The sequence below is a fragment of the Bombus huntii genome, chromosome 11, assembly GCF_024542735.1.
Source record: "Bombus huntii isolate Logan2020A chromosome 11, iyBomHunt1.1, whole genome shotgun sequence".
Taxonomy (NCBI): Eukaryota; Metazoa; Arthropoda; class Insecta; order Hymenoptera; family Apidae; genus Bombus; species Bombus huntii.
The window spans coordinates 13123656-13137714 of NC_066248.1; the positions used below are offsets into that span (position 1 = coordinate 13123656).

The 14059-nt window shown below is 38.8% G+C and overlaps 1 protein-coding gene across 8 annotated transcripts in view; it reads right to left on the reverse strand.

Annotated features, from left to right (window-relative positions):
* The window catches only part of LOC126871272 (uncharacterized), a 391282-nt gene that overhangs the window by 98096 nt on the left and 279127 nt on the right, over positions 1-14059 (reverse strand). The gene's annotated exons all lie outside the window — the stretch shown is intronic.

The following is a 14059-nucleotide window of genomic DNA, read 5'->3' on the forward strand; positions in this document are numbered from 1 at the left end:
TGCATATTTTAATCATCGGTGAAAGCTCTTAACGACGGTTTTGATGTAATATTTTCCGTTCTAACCTGTTAATCATCCCTTAAATAGATCGAAAAACTTCAAGGATATTATATAATAAAAGTAAAAATTAATATACATAATTTTCTATTACATTTTAGTTCTTACAAATCGCCGCGCTAGTTCTTAAGTGATTTAACCGCATTTATTAAATAAATGTAATTAATCAATCCGCATACGTCTCATTAATATAAAGAATACAATAAAAAAGATATTCAGTTCTAAGCCTTAACACCACACGATAGAATGGTTAAGAAATAAAGTGATTAAATGTATTTACATTACAAGTATATTCCAATTCGTCTTTAAGAAATGCGAAACGACACATAAAAAAGTAAGACGCCGCAAATAAAGAAGCTATTGCATCTGACAAGATACTTCTGTCAAGTTATTAACAAATTGATACACCGATCTGATCAACGCGGCAAAAACAATTTCACAAACCTCGTCAAGAACGCTCGACCCGCCTTCCACCTCTAAAATTCACTAAATTCGAAGAATCTCAAAACTTCCTCGATCCCAATTAAAATTTCCAATCTTCCCGCCCAAGTTCCCTACCAGCCAGGTTCAAGTGCACCGCGCGCTCCAACCGCCCAGAAAAATTCCATCATCTAAAGAACACCTGAGAAGTCACGTCCGAATCGTAAAGCCAGCTGTCCTCAAGGTCTCCGCATAACCACCCTTTTCACTTTTCGCCCCGGTAACCCCTGTGCGCGGTGCAATAATAACGGCACCGCCCTCGCCTAATTTACGTCTTCGAGCGGGTATTTCCGATTATCAAAAGCACTCATTCAGTTGTGCTCGAACGGAATGCTAATGAGCATTGGGCCTCGAAGGGCTGTTGGTCGCGATTTGACCATAAGTATCGGTGCGATCTATTAGATTCGAGGCGACGCCGACGGTTTCAGGGGCCCTCGAGCCAGGCAACGACGTTTCGCGCCCGTGCGCCGGTCCACGCGAAGGGATGATTCGTATGCCGGTGCACGTAGCTGCAATTCACCCTTTCCAACCCCTCCCAGCTCGAGTCCACGTTTTGCTGCTCCACGAGCACGCTTGGCTATTGTTTGTCGCGAACCAACGAAATTATACCGGGTGTGCCGCGTGTCTACGACCACCGTTCCACGAGGACAAATAAAAAGCTTCAGCGATTCTTTTTTATATGTTCCATTCGTTACTCTGTGTGCTTAGCAAGGGTATGAGTTTTTATGCGATACGAAGCGTGTAAAAATAGAAGAAGGGCGGAGGTTTGAAAATTGTAGTTGCTAATAAATGATTATGAAAATTATTTTAGTTTGTAACTATTGTACACAGCTGCCCCGTTTTTGTTCGTTTTAATTCTTTGAATTATCCTTGTAGTCTTTAAACTGAATATTTTAATGACTGTTTAAGAAGATTTGTTGAAAATTTGATAACGTATATAAAGTTTTTCGCGCTATGAATCGAAAGTAGAAATGTAATTGGAGAAAAATGCAGTTAAATCGTAGAAGTGTGTACGTTTGCGAGAGAGTTTCATTTGTTTCGGATTCATTCGTAATACACCCTATATAAACAGGCTGGGGTAGGTTTCCTTGTTGGCTCGCGTATACTTGTAAATCTGTATTAAAGGGTTCCTAGAATGACCATGGTTGACATTATCGGGAAAGTATTGGTTTCCCTTGGATTTATGGCGTGTACTACGCTGTGAATAATTATGAGTCGGCAAGACCAGAACAAACAAGAAAAGATTTAAGGCTTGGCCAACCCTCGCTGTAATTTTTGTCTGGCTTCGAGTTGTATATCACCCTTTGTTCCCTTTTCCCCGAATTTCCCCTAAAATATTTGATTCTTTATCGCTTATCCATTAACGCATTACACGAAATACTATTTTCGAGTACAACTTGCCAAATTAATGTTTCAATCTCACCAATTTTCACACAATAATATCTTTCTTAATTAAATATCCTATCAACCATCTCGAAACTGAAGTAAGCTTTCTTGTTCTCCATTCAATTTAGTCTACCCAATTGTTATTTCTTAACAATCTGCATAATATAACTTCACTTGAAAGACAAAGAACACGGGAGCTTCAATCTTTTCGATGCATCTTGAAAAATAAAACGAATCCCAAAAGAGAAGCAGAGATCTCTGTTCATATTGTAAAACTTTACGGATATGCTTGCCATAATTATTATACAAATTTCGTTGCGATCACGTAACTTGTGCGTCTTGCATTCACATCAGTGAACCTGTTAAACTCCGTCATCTATCTCTAATTCCACCGACATTTCAAGAATTCCTTCGCAGATGCTCAAGTAGAATGCTTTCTTTGAAAGATCCTCGTCTTTCTTCGCATTCCTTCATAATTAATTAAATCCATCGGATCTCTGCAACGAAGAAAGATACTTGTTTCCTTGGTCTTTCAGGTGCACCATGAAGAAAGCTGGCGCAATTATAACAAGCCAACCCCTGTGTAACTGGCCCTTGTCTCGCGTTCACCCTACACTATGGACGAAAGGGCGTCACCATTGGAAGACCCATAGAATTAGTACAGGGACTTCCGGGACGTCATTTAGAGTATAGAACCGCGACGATGAGGCCACTCTATATGCAGAGATTCCGTTAAATTGCAAACGTCCATTTTCCAAGGTCGGAAGAGGATAGATAAAGGTGAACGGGAACAAGGGTAAGGTCCCGTGCACGCCGCCCTCGAGTAATCAGACGGTTAACTCGATCCTGTGAACGTTTACGGGACGACAGCCCGAGCCGATTTTCTTGTGCCCCGAAGAGAAAAGCCTGTGACTACGCTCGTATCTTCTCGTCGATGGATCTTCTCCTCGGGGAATGTTAATTTCGACCGAATGAATTTATTCGACTCACTCAGAAAAGATTAAATCGCGCTCGAACGACTCGTTGAGATCGTTATGAAAGACATCGATCGAATGGAGTCAGTTGGCATGCAGCTGCCTCTTATTGCTAAATGAAAGCAAAATTCCGATGGTGATTGGTTTTCTGGTTGATTATTAGGAAAAAGAAGATTTTTCTGACCATCTTAGGGACTCGATCTGTGTAAAGTTTCTGTAATTTCGAACTCCACGTGTAACTTGTAGTTTTTTGAATCGAGACAAGTTCGCCAAATTTTATGTGTCACGTCCTCTAGAAGAATTTGTTGTTTCTATTTTATTTGCGTGTAATTATTACATGTAATTATCATTTGTCTTCGTTCATATAATGAATATAAGAACAGAACGAATTTATGTTACACTCCAATACTTATACAGGATGGTTGGTAACTGGCGGTACAAGCGGAAAGGGGGTGATTCTATGCGAAAAAAGAAGTCGAAAATATAGAATAACAAATTTTTTAAAATTTTTTTTTTAATTTTTCCATCGAGACAATGATCTACAGTGAGGTCCGTTATAACGAGCGAAAATTCAAAGTCGATTTTCTCGAAAACAAAGCCCCAAACGAAAAATTTTTATTCTACATTTTCGACTTCTTTTTTCGCGTATAATCACCCCCTTTCCGCTTGTACCACCAGTTACCAACCACCCTGTATATTACGTTTCTAAAATTTCCATGATTATCATCGTTAATCACTTTTATCACTTCGTCTGAGAACGTACACGAGAAGTATTCAATATTAGTAGAAGTACTTCGAAAAATAGCAAGACTATCCTTTTGTATGATAATAAACAAAATCCAAAACAAAATAGATAAGTAGATACATAGATATGTAAAAGGTTAAACAAGAAATTGAAGTTCCAGTACTTTTTCACGCAAACGTACGAACTTCTCTTTTATTTCCGATTAATTAGCCCTATTTGTTTCGCGCACAAACACATGTACTTTACCATAATCGAGGATTCTTTCACCATTTACAGCACGTAACAGAAACGAACTGGATATGAGAGAGGCGCCGTCTATTTCGAGACGGAGCAACGAGAACGAACTATTCAAACGGTCGTGTTTAGGCAAGATCTTGATTTAAGGGTGTTTCGTGTCTCGTTGAGACGCGTCGGGCCGAGCAGCTGTTAGTTGAAATTACGATCGTTTCGCGTTCGTCCAGGGGTGGGAGTCGAACACGCAGCTCTCGGCCAAAGCGACGCTGGCGTCGGGAAATTTGCGCCGACATCGCGGCGCTCCTTTGTCGCCGTCTGATGCTGACGCGCCCGTTCAATTTCGACGTCAACGAAGGTGTGAAACTCGTCTCTAAACAGCGACACGTCGAGCAAAGCGTCCAGACCCTCCAACATTCTCTCTTTCTCTACGAAACGTTTCATGTTACTGTGTTCGTTCCGTTAATTGTCACAGATTTTATTTAACATTTATCGTACGTTCCGCGACTTGATTTACGCGATTTTTAATATACCAGACGACGAAGATACACGTTGTTTTAAATATTGCACGACCCTCTTTAAAACTTCGCGTTTTTTTTTCAAGAATTCATTGGTTTGAGTTTAACGGAGAAGAGGCTTCCTTTCAAGGTTTCAAAGATACAACTTTTTATGTTATGTGCTATTACACGAAAATCTCTGAATTCGATTTTTATGTTCCGAAACATCACTGAGAATGCAATGCTATTTCAAGTTTCGTGTAATTTGTTGAAAAATCCCAAAATTTTGAAGAATTTATCGGCTTCAGTTTGTCGGATACCCTTGAAGTTTTCACAATCAAAGTTCTGTTGCATAATTTACTATTATAAGAAGACTTCTTGACCTGATTTTTGTCTTTCGAATCAATATCGAAAGTTAAAAATTCTTTATACCACTACCAGTAGACAGGAACAACAATAACTGAAAGAATTTTTCTGTTTCTAACATCAAAGTGGATCTGCCAACTAGAAGAATTTTTTCCATCCGTAAGAGACCGAATCAAACGAACTCGAAGGGAGATATCGAACGAATGCGTTCACAATCGCGAAGAAGCCGGCGAAACTCACGACTTAAATGGGATAATTCGTAAAGTGAAAATATCGTTCGGATTGTGGCTTCTCGTACGGAGATTTAATAGACTTTCGACGCGAAATATGATCGCTTTGCATACGCGAGAGCCCGAAGCAAGGGTGTCCTTTGCAGAGCGGCTGCCACTTACTGCAAAGCGACTCACCCTAAAGACGACAACAGCTCTTTGGTGTCGAAATACGTGCGAAGCATTCGTGCCTCTAAATTCGAACGCCTCAGGTTAACACCAACCTCTCTCGCTTCCACGATCATCCCCTTCTCTCTTCATCGTCTCGACGCGTGCAAACGCTCGGCTCGCGTATTCCTTCAAAACGCGTTACCCATAAATCTTAATGAACATCGAGGATTTACGAATCATTTATACACGTTGCTGGAAACTCTCGGAAGATTAATTGAACTCGTGAAATGAAATGTCGAGATACGAGTCGGCAGATTTGTGGCGTGGGAAAGATTCAGTTTGTTTGATCAAATAGTTCGAGCAATTTGATAGTTTCTCGAGTGATTTAGAACACTAAAATGGGCATAATTTTAACGGTGATTTGTATAGGAAGAAACGCTGAAGTTCTTTGACCATCAAGCTAATTTTGGTTGAAAGTATTCCTTGGCCATAGTATGATTTTTAATCAGTTGTAATCAACACGATTTGTAATCAAGTGTAAACAATTTGTAATCAGTTAATATCGAAAATTATCGGATAATATTGAAAAATTAATCGAAGAAATAATATTACACAATGAGAGTATTGTAGAGATCGATTGCGTGAAATTAAGAAATGGTATATATTGTACATATTCAAAGTGTTTTAAGGATTTTCGTTTAGGTTAGAAACCGGGTTCAGATGGTCTAACAGATTCAGTTATCACATGTCTGACTCAGTAGTCGAGGAACTTGACCGTGTCAGCACTATTCTACTGGTAAAGTGAACAAGTGTTAAAAAGTCACGTTATTTTGCGTATTTATTTTATCAGTAACGTTTATAAAACGACCTAGTTCGTCATCATTATGTCAGAATAGGGATGAGATTAATAAATTGTAAATTAAATGATTAACATATGAGCCCTTCGGAAGCCAATTCGATCAATTCTACTTTCTATTGCTATCATGTAAGTACATAACGAATATTCAATTCTAAAAAAACCAAGGACTTTCATAAATTCATTCATCGGAGGATAACATAAATAATGGCAAATTATAAGGCGAATTTAAAGAACACTTTTCAAAAGGTTTTCTTACATATCATCACTTTCTTATATTCTTTAATTTATAGAATCGATCAATGTGGCTATTAAGCGATTCATATGTCGAACTAAATTTTTTGCTAAATATTACTATTACTGCTATTTATACTTCCTCTATATTTGTTATTTTTCTTTAAAAGCACGAATACACCAATAACCTATCATTATTAGAGCTATGAAAACTCAAGTGAAACGACCATAAACGGAATTTCTAACGGTACGATCGTTTCCCCGAGTATCATTTGATCATACGTCCGAGACATGTTGCAACGGCCATCTGCCTGATTTACGTTTAAATAAACTGGACGTTATTTTCTGAGCGCCCAATAGAAAACGGCGTACGTATCGTCGTTGAACATGTTCGGTTCTCGATGAATTATTAGTCAATATCGTCAGATGCAAAACCGTAAAATCAAAGCGGCGTTCACGTCGCCGACACGCGTTTTTAATTTCCGCGTGCAAATGCTGGTGAGCGGCTTTAAAGGCGAACCCCAAACTGGAGAGGAAAGCCACCGCCGCCCTCTGCAAAGCTCGTCTCACTCCTACGGCGCGCGGCTAATGAAAATCGAACGATCAAGAGCTGGAAAAGGCGATTCCCATTCGAGCTATTTTCCCTTTGAGTCGCGCGCAGAGCGTCAGAAATCGAAAAAATCTCGTCAAACGCGTTTAACGCAGGCTTCCTATCGTTGGATAAAGTATTCCGTATGGGTAACTTATTGGAGAAAGTATTGCGCTTTAATTTGGTTTCAGTAATGTGACTTTGGGTTATCGAAATCATTTCAGAACTCAGACGAAAGCGGTTTAAGGGAGATTTATCGGATGTAGGGTGGAAATGGATTATTTTTTGAAGAGTTACAGGGATTGGAGTTCTCTCGAATAAAGAATTGCTTCATATTTGAATTCTAGTATGGACAATCGAATATCCATTTCTACATCTTTCTTCTTATCTTTCAGTAAGAACGTAATATCGAGATGTTCCATCGAAAGATTTAAATATCGAAGCTTTAAACTTACACGTTTTTTGGATAAGCGCGACATTTTGTTTATATCAAAGAATACTCTATTTTGAAAACTTTAAGTAACAACTTGTCATATTTAAAAACGTTCGAGAATCATACACTTATACACTTGTCGGACAACGAAAGTGAATTTTGCTTATTTAAAAAGGATTAAATATTTATTATGGAAGTTCTTAGTACTTCAGCCCATTTCATATGTAAATTCCCTACATTTTTACATTTGATTTTAAGCACGTAAAAATCCAACTAGTATAAACCACTAAATCTAAAGGAAGAAAAGAGAAAACGCTATATACCTTCCACGTATCATCTTTTCAATAGTCACAAATCCACTTTTTCCCATCGTCGCCATCGTAGCGGACTGAAAGAGGTCACGTGTTACTTGCACAACTTTTACCAAGCTTCATCAACGTGGATTACTTTTCTCTCGAATGGAAACCCGGTCGTTTCTCGTAATACAGTTACAGGTCGACGCAGAGTATCGCGGCGAATAAAACACACCGGTACAAACGGTAACGAATCGTCGTTATAAATATCGTTTCGCCAAGTAGGATGAACGCTTAGTCCTGGCCGACCGGGCATCGCCAGTTTGTTTCGCGTTTCCCTCTGGTATCCGGGATCTAAGAAATATTCTGCTGCCGTAGCGGTAAATTATAGCAACGTGTCAACTGGTGATAATAAATCGCCGTGCGCACGTTAAAACGGCCGCTCGACGAACGTTAAAACGCACCGGCTGTAGAATCTGCGATCGCGATCGGTATTCCGTATACGTATGTTCCTTTGATACCATAATCGCCATAATTACTACCCGTTTTCTTGGCCCACTGTTCTTGCCTCGACAACGATCGATCCGCGTAAAATTCTGATTGCGTGTCGGTATCGCAATTTTACAGGCTGTTGTAATTACTCGGTCGTTAATTGGTCGAAATTATTTGATAGCTGCTGGAGATTGTCGAGGTCGATGGGGTTCGTTGGAACAAGGAATGGGAATGTAGAGAGTGGTGGCTAGAATCTTTGGTGTGGCTTGTGGAGAAGAGGATGGCCTTGAATAATGAAAATCTTTGATCAGGTAGATATTATACCGGCTGGAAGTGATCCAGACGCTATGATCGATTTATAGTAATAGGACGCGAGTCCTAGCGGAGTGTAATTAGAGGTAAAATTATTTATTCGAACTTTAGCCACGAAATATATTTACTGCTACATAGGTACATTTGCCATATTAATATCACTGCTTGGATCAATATCGGACATTTTTCTATCGGTTTGGAGGAGCTTTTGTACAATCTGCTTGTAATTGAAGAATTGAAGAATTTGGAGATTAAGTGCTTGTCAAACAACGAAATAGTTCTATGATCTTGATAATTGTAGACGTCAGTCGAAAATTAATTTAACTTGCCAATTCATCTCTCAGTTTGTAATTGAATTACATGAAGACAAATAGTATCTGAGTATCTTTGAGCAGTAAATTACATACATAGAACAAGTAGCAATAACTTTTATTTTTATTTGTATTATCCTGAAATTTGAAGATTAAAATTTAAAGTAGAACGTAACTTTCAATTTGTCAATTCAAATCTTTTGATATTTAAAAATTATTTTAATGATGAAAAGTTCTGTGATGAGAAGGGTAGGTACGTTATAACGAGCAAACTTCCTGTAACCTCGTTACAATTCAGCCGATCATCCAGCATGTTAACATTAATTACCAGTAACGCGAATCGAACTCGATTATTACGATCACGGTATCGTTATATTGTGCAAATGGGATGATGGTCGCGGCGAATTGCCTCACAGCCATCGATGTGCAATGCCAGCGGTCGCTTTCTATAGAACAATGCGACATCACGGCTATTATTTGTAGCGAACCGGAAGAGCAAGTTGACTCGCGTCCCATTAATATTAATCAGTGCTTCGCTCACGTTGATAACTATCTTCCTTATCTTTCTTATTTTCCTTTCTAAACCATATGAAATATCTTTGTTAAAAAAATAAATAAATAGAAAAATAAGAATAAAAATAATGTTTTATTCGTCAAAAATTTGCTAGTTTGTAGCGGACAAGTAATCGCAAATTTTCCTTTGTAAATTCGATTTTCGACTAACAAGTTGATTAAACACGAAGATGAAGGGAATTGGTAGAAATTATCGAGTAGGTGCTCGCGTTGAGTAATAATTAAAATAACAGACGTTCACTCGGTCTATGCTGAACGTCTGTTCCAAATTTACTCGAAATGCACCAAGTTAGTCAACGCGTACCTAAAATATACACGTGCTCCACATGCACGAACACGCCCAACTCGTTTGCATGTAAACTATTTGCAAGAGCGAGTATCGCCTGGCATTCACGTCGACCGAAATGCAACACGTGCTTGCTCTGGTCGGCCCGCTTGAAGAACATTCGGATCGCATCAGAATGTAACTAAACGTCTGCTCAAATTTAACATATTTGACCAAATGGAATTTGGCAAACATGGAAATTTTCATTTCTGCTAAATTAAAGTACATTTAAATAATTTCATTTAACATACTTTGCAAATTTTAATATCTTCGATAAACGAACATAGAGAGATTCATGGTTGGAGGATGGTGACATTTCGTATATTTTGAATATGCAATTCTTCCATAAAATACTTCACTAAAAATAAAAAAAGAAATAAAGAACTTTTTAATAACTCATATCTTAGTCATATCCCAGGTCTTTAACGCAGTATCCTATGAAATTATTTTTCCTAGCCTTTCTTCTCAAAACAAATTTCTCTTACATTTCTTTCAATTCTTTTTCCAATTACTTTCTTTCCCCAAAAGAATACTTTCTTTTCCCAAATTAGATCTAGTGCATTGTTCTTCAATATCTACCCAATCTAAAAATTTCCCCCTGCTATCTCTTCTTCTCCAAAAATATTCTCTTTTTATTTCAATTCCTTCGTAATATATACATATACTTTCTTCTTCCACATTAAATCTACTTTAAATAAGATAATACTAAACAAAATAAATAATCCTGCAAATATTTAACTCAATGCCATAATGTATTACACGATGAAATTCCATGAACTCCAGAAACAACTTAGAGTCTCTCGATTCACCCTCGCCATTACCAACTAACCGATACCCAGCGAATCAAAGACAGGATTAGCTGATTAGCCAATTTAACGAAGATCACGAACGCGAATAGCCCGTATTCGTACCGGCTCGATAGGTCCAGCATCGAAATCCTCTTTGCCGTTTTCGAACGCGGCTCCTAACTTTGATCCTGATTAGCGTGGGCTGCCCCCATCGTAACGAGAGCACGCTTTTAGGGCTATCGAAAATCTGGCAAAAAGGGGGGCCCATCGTTGCTACGCGTGTTGCTCCACGTTATGTACGCGGAAGAAGGCTCTCAGATGTTCTCACGTCCAGCTGAGCTTTTCGGGCCGATAATTAGGTGGTGAAAAAGCCAGGGAACAGGGGGGATGAGACAAATCAGGTGGAAAACAATGTACTTCAAAGGCCTGTGTACCTCGTTACGCTACTGTTCGAACGCTTTCTTTCCTTGATACACGGCCAAAATAACCAAGAACGACCGTTTTGCGTTCGTTCAGTTCGTGTACAAAGGTGAAAGAAAATTGAGGGCCGTTAACCTTGTGCAAGGAAACAGGAAATGTCTTTTTGATCAGCCGGTTTTCTTAGCTGGAGGTTTAAGGATATGGTGAATTTCAGAATTGCGAGAGGGTAGTGTGTTTTACGGAGAATGGAAAATTCAATCGACGATTCAAAACGATCTAATAATTTAAGATTTATTTTGATTTCGGGGATTATCGAAATACTTGCTGGTTTGATTAAATTTTACGAATGAGTATACTAAACCCTAAATCTGATATTTTTTGACATTCGAAGTATCATTTTATCATTTAATAGCTATGTTAATCCAAAAGTTATTATCAAATGGAATAACATTAACGCTTGTGTTATATGAAATTTCAGTCTAGTACATATTTTTTATTTTACATATTCATTAAATTAAACGTAAATAGCGCAGTTAAGTGCTATATTATTATTCGATATTGACTGGAAAGTAGAAAAATGATCGTTCCTAAAGGATGCAAGTAACGTTGCTATGGCAACAATAATATTAAACTGAATTGTTATAGAACGATATTACTAAACAGATATATCGTACAATAATTGAAATCTCATCTATAATAAAATTCTTTCTACAGTCTTTTAAATATTACCGTATAAACATTTGCTCGTCCAGACACCTTAATCCTTTCTCATCCTATACCGAACGACCAACATCAAAAGCCAATCTTCACTCCTTCTTCGTGTCTCGTAAAAGATTTCTCAAGATCATCTAGCTCCTTAACTTGATTAATTTTCGATATTGCCAACAAGGTCGAGATTCACGTCGGAGAATGCTAGAACGGAAAAGTGACAACGAGTTAAGCTCGTGCAGCGTATTAAGTTCCGCGGATATCTCGAGGGCTTCCGCGAGTTTCGCATAGTGAGAACACGGCCAGGCTGGTGCAAAATTATGCAGGAAATACATATGTACAAGGCACTCTTGTATATTGGCCGTCGAGGTAGAAAACGCGGCCCACCCTGCGCCTTGTAAATACGCCTGCAAATACGGCTAGAATTATCGTTGTCGTCCTCGTCGTCTGCAGACTTTGAAACTGTTGATGCGTTAATGCAAATGCAGCGCCGTTTCCGGTCTAGCGTTTGTCAGAAGATCGTACACGCCTTCTGAGAGCGACGGAATTAAAGCGCAATTTTTAACTTTTTTTAAGCTTAAATTTTTAATCGGATGAGATTGCAGAAACGGAGAATTTAATATATTCGTTGCTACTGATGAAAGTTTTGCGTCGATTTAATTGTTTTGGTAATGTTGCAGATGCAACTGCTGCAATTTGTGTGTGCGTTTCGATAAAATGGCTTAAGAAGATAAACGAAATATCGGGTAGTGTGCTGGAACGAACGTTATTACATAAAACGGAAACATTTTTGAAGAAAGAACGGAAGACCTTCAAAGGCTTCGGTGAATATGTTAATTGGTAAAGAATGATCGTGAACAAATAAATAACTGAACATTTATAGATCATAAAATTACAGGATTAATCTCGGAGACTTCATAATTTTGAACGTTTCATTATGCTTCTGCAAAGCTTCTCAATAAACCAAAAATCGGCTGGTCGTAAAACGATCATAAAACGGTCATAAAACGATGTTCGGCCGATTTTAGACACGAAGAGGAGAGGTATGCGAAGCTGAAAGGGGACAACGGAACCTGAAGTGCCATTCCCGACGAGCTCCTTCGATTTTCTGTTAAAAGTCCCGGTAGAATCGTCTTCGAGGGCCGTTACAGGGCCGAGAGTCAGCGGGATGCAAAGGGGGTCAACGAACGAATCGTTCATGCATGATTTTTCCACGAGTGCTCTCCATTACCCGGTGAACGCTTGGAATTCGTCTACCAGCGCATAAATCTCCATCTGCTTAAAAGCATCGGCCACGCACAAAGAGAGGCAAGTCGTTGTCGGTGGATCATCATCTTCGATCGTTTTGCGAACAATAATTTCCGGTATGTTCGCATAGTAATCCTTTTTTCTTCATAGCAATTGTCTGTGTATCTGTTTGATCATATATTTAGGATCCAAAGTTTTATCATTTTTGTAGAAAATTCCTATTAACTTTGATTTATCAGATAAGAAGAGATAAATTGACCCTCCAAAACAGTATAACATTAGATTAAACAACAATTTTCTTTCTAATTTAATTAATATACAATTTAACTTTTTCGACAAGGATTCTTCTTTTAACTGTAATATAATAATGCGAACTATAACACGCTCATGCTTGAAAAAAATAGGTTAATCATAATTCTTAAAACGGGATATGTAGTAGCATTTATAACGAGATCCCATGTCTCAGTATGTCTCAGTGGTGAAAGAAACGTTATAAAACAATCCAATAATTATTCTAAAAGTTATCTCGTGATATATTGTACCGTCAGCCTCACGAGGTTGAGAAAAGTTAGCGAAATATTCACCAGAAAATAAAATATTAGAAATGTGAATATACGGCTAGCAAAAAGCAATTATGCATTGGGAATTCCACGACTTCGGAAATAGAGAAAAGGCGGCAGAATAGTACCGATAAAAAGAGGAATAGAAATCCGTTTCACGCGATTCGACGGCGGCTTCCTTTCACCACCGAGGGACTCTATTACCGCGCTCTGCAAACAGACGTTCTTGGGGACGTAATAAAGTTAGAGAGAAGCAGACAGCGGTGAGGCAAGGGGAAACGCAGTGGTAGGTGGACGAGGCTAAGGTGGAACCGCAAAAGTTCAAATTGATTTTGCAAAACCACGGTCCGCTTTATGTAAATTCCAGCGGCGGGACACTTCTCGACTGGAGGGTGTTTTCATGGTCCTTGGCTCCGTAGTCGTCGCTGAATTATGACCGTGATTTCCGGCGAGATGGACCTTCCGGTCTGGCAGAAGTCCAGTGCTTCGAGAAAGTACGCGGATAAATCAAAAGCGTTTTTCGTGGTGCACCAAGGCGTTAGTTTATTGCCATGTAAATCATCCGCGTACAGCAAGAGACACGTCGATCGAGGAAATAGTACGCGCGACCGTTCGTCATCGTCTCTTCTCTGTGACGAGATAAATGTCACGACTTCTCGATACCGATGGTGACACGTTTCTGAGAGAACAGCTTGTGATTTACTGTATCTTGGCGCTCCTTTTTTGCTCTGTAAGATTTTAGAGTGGATAACAACGAGTAGATGTTTACGTTGATGAGTATCGATCAGTTTCGACACTTTT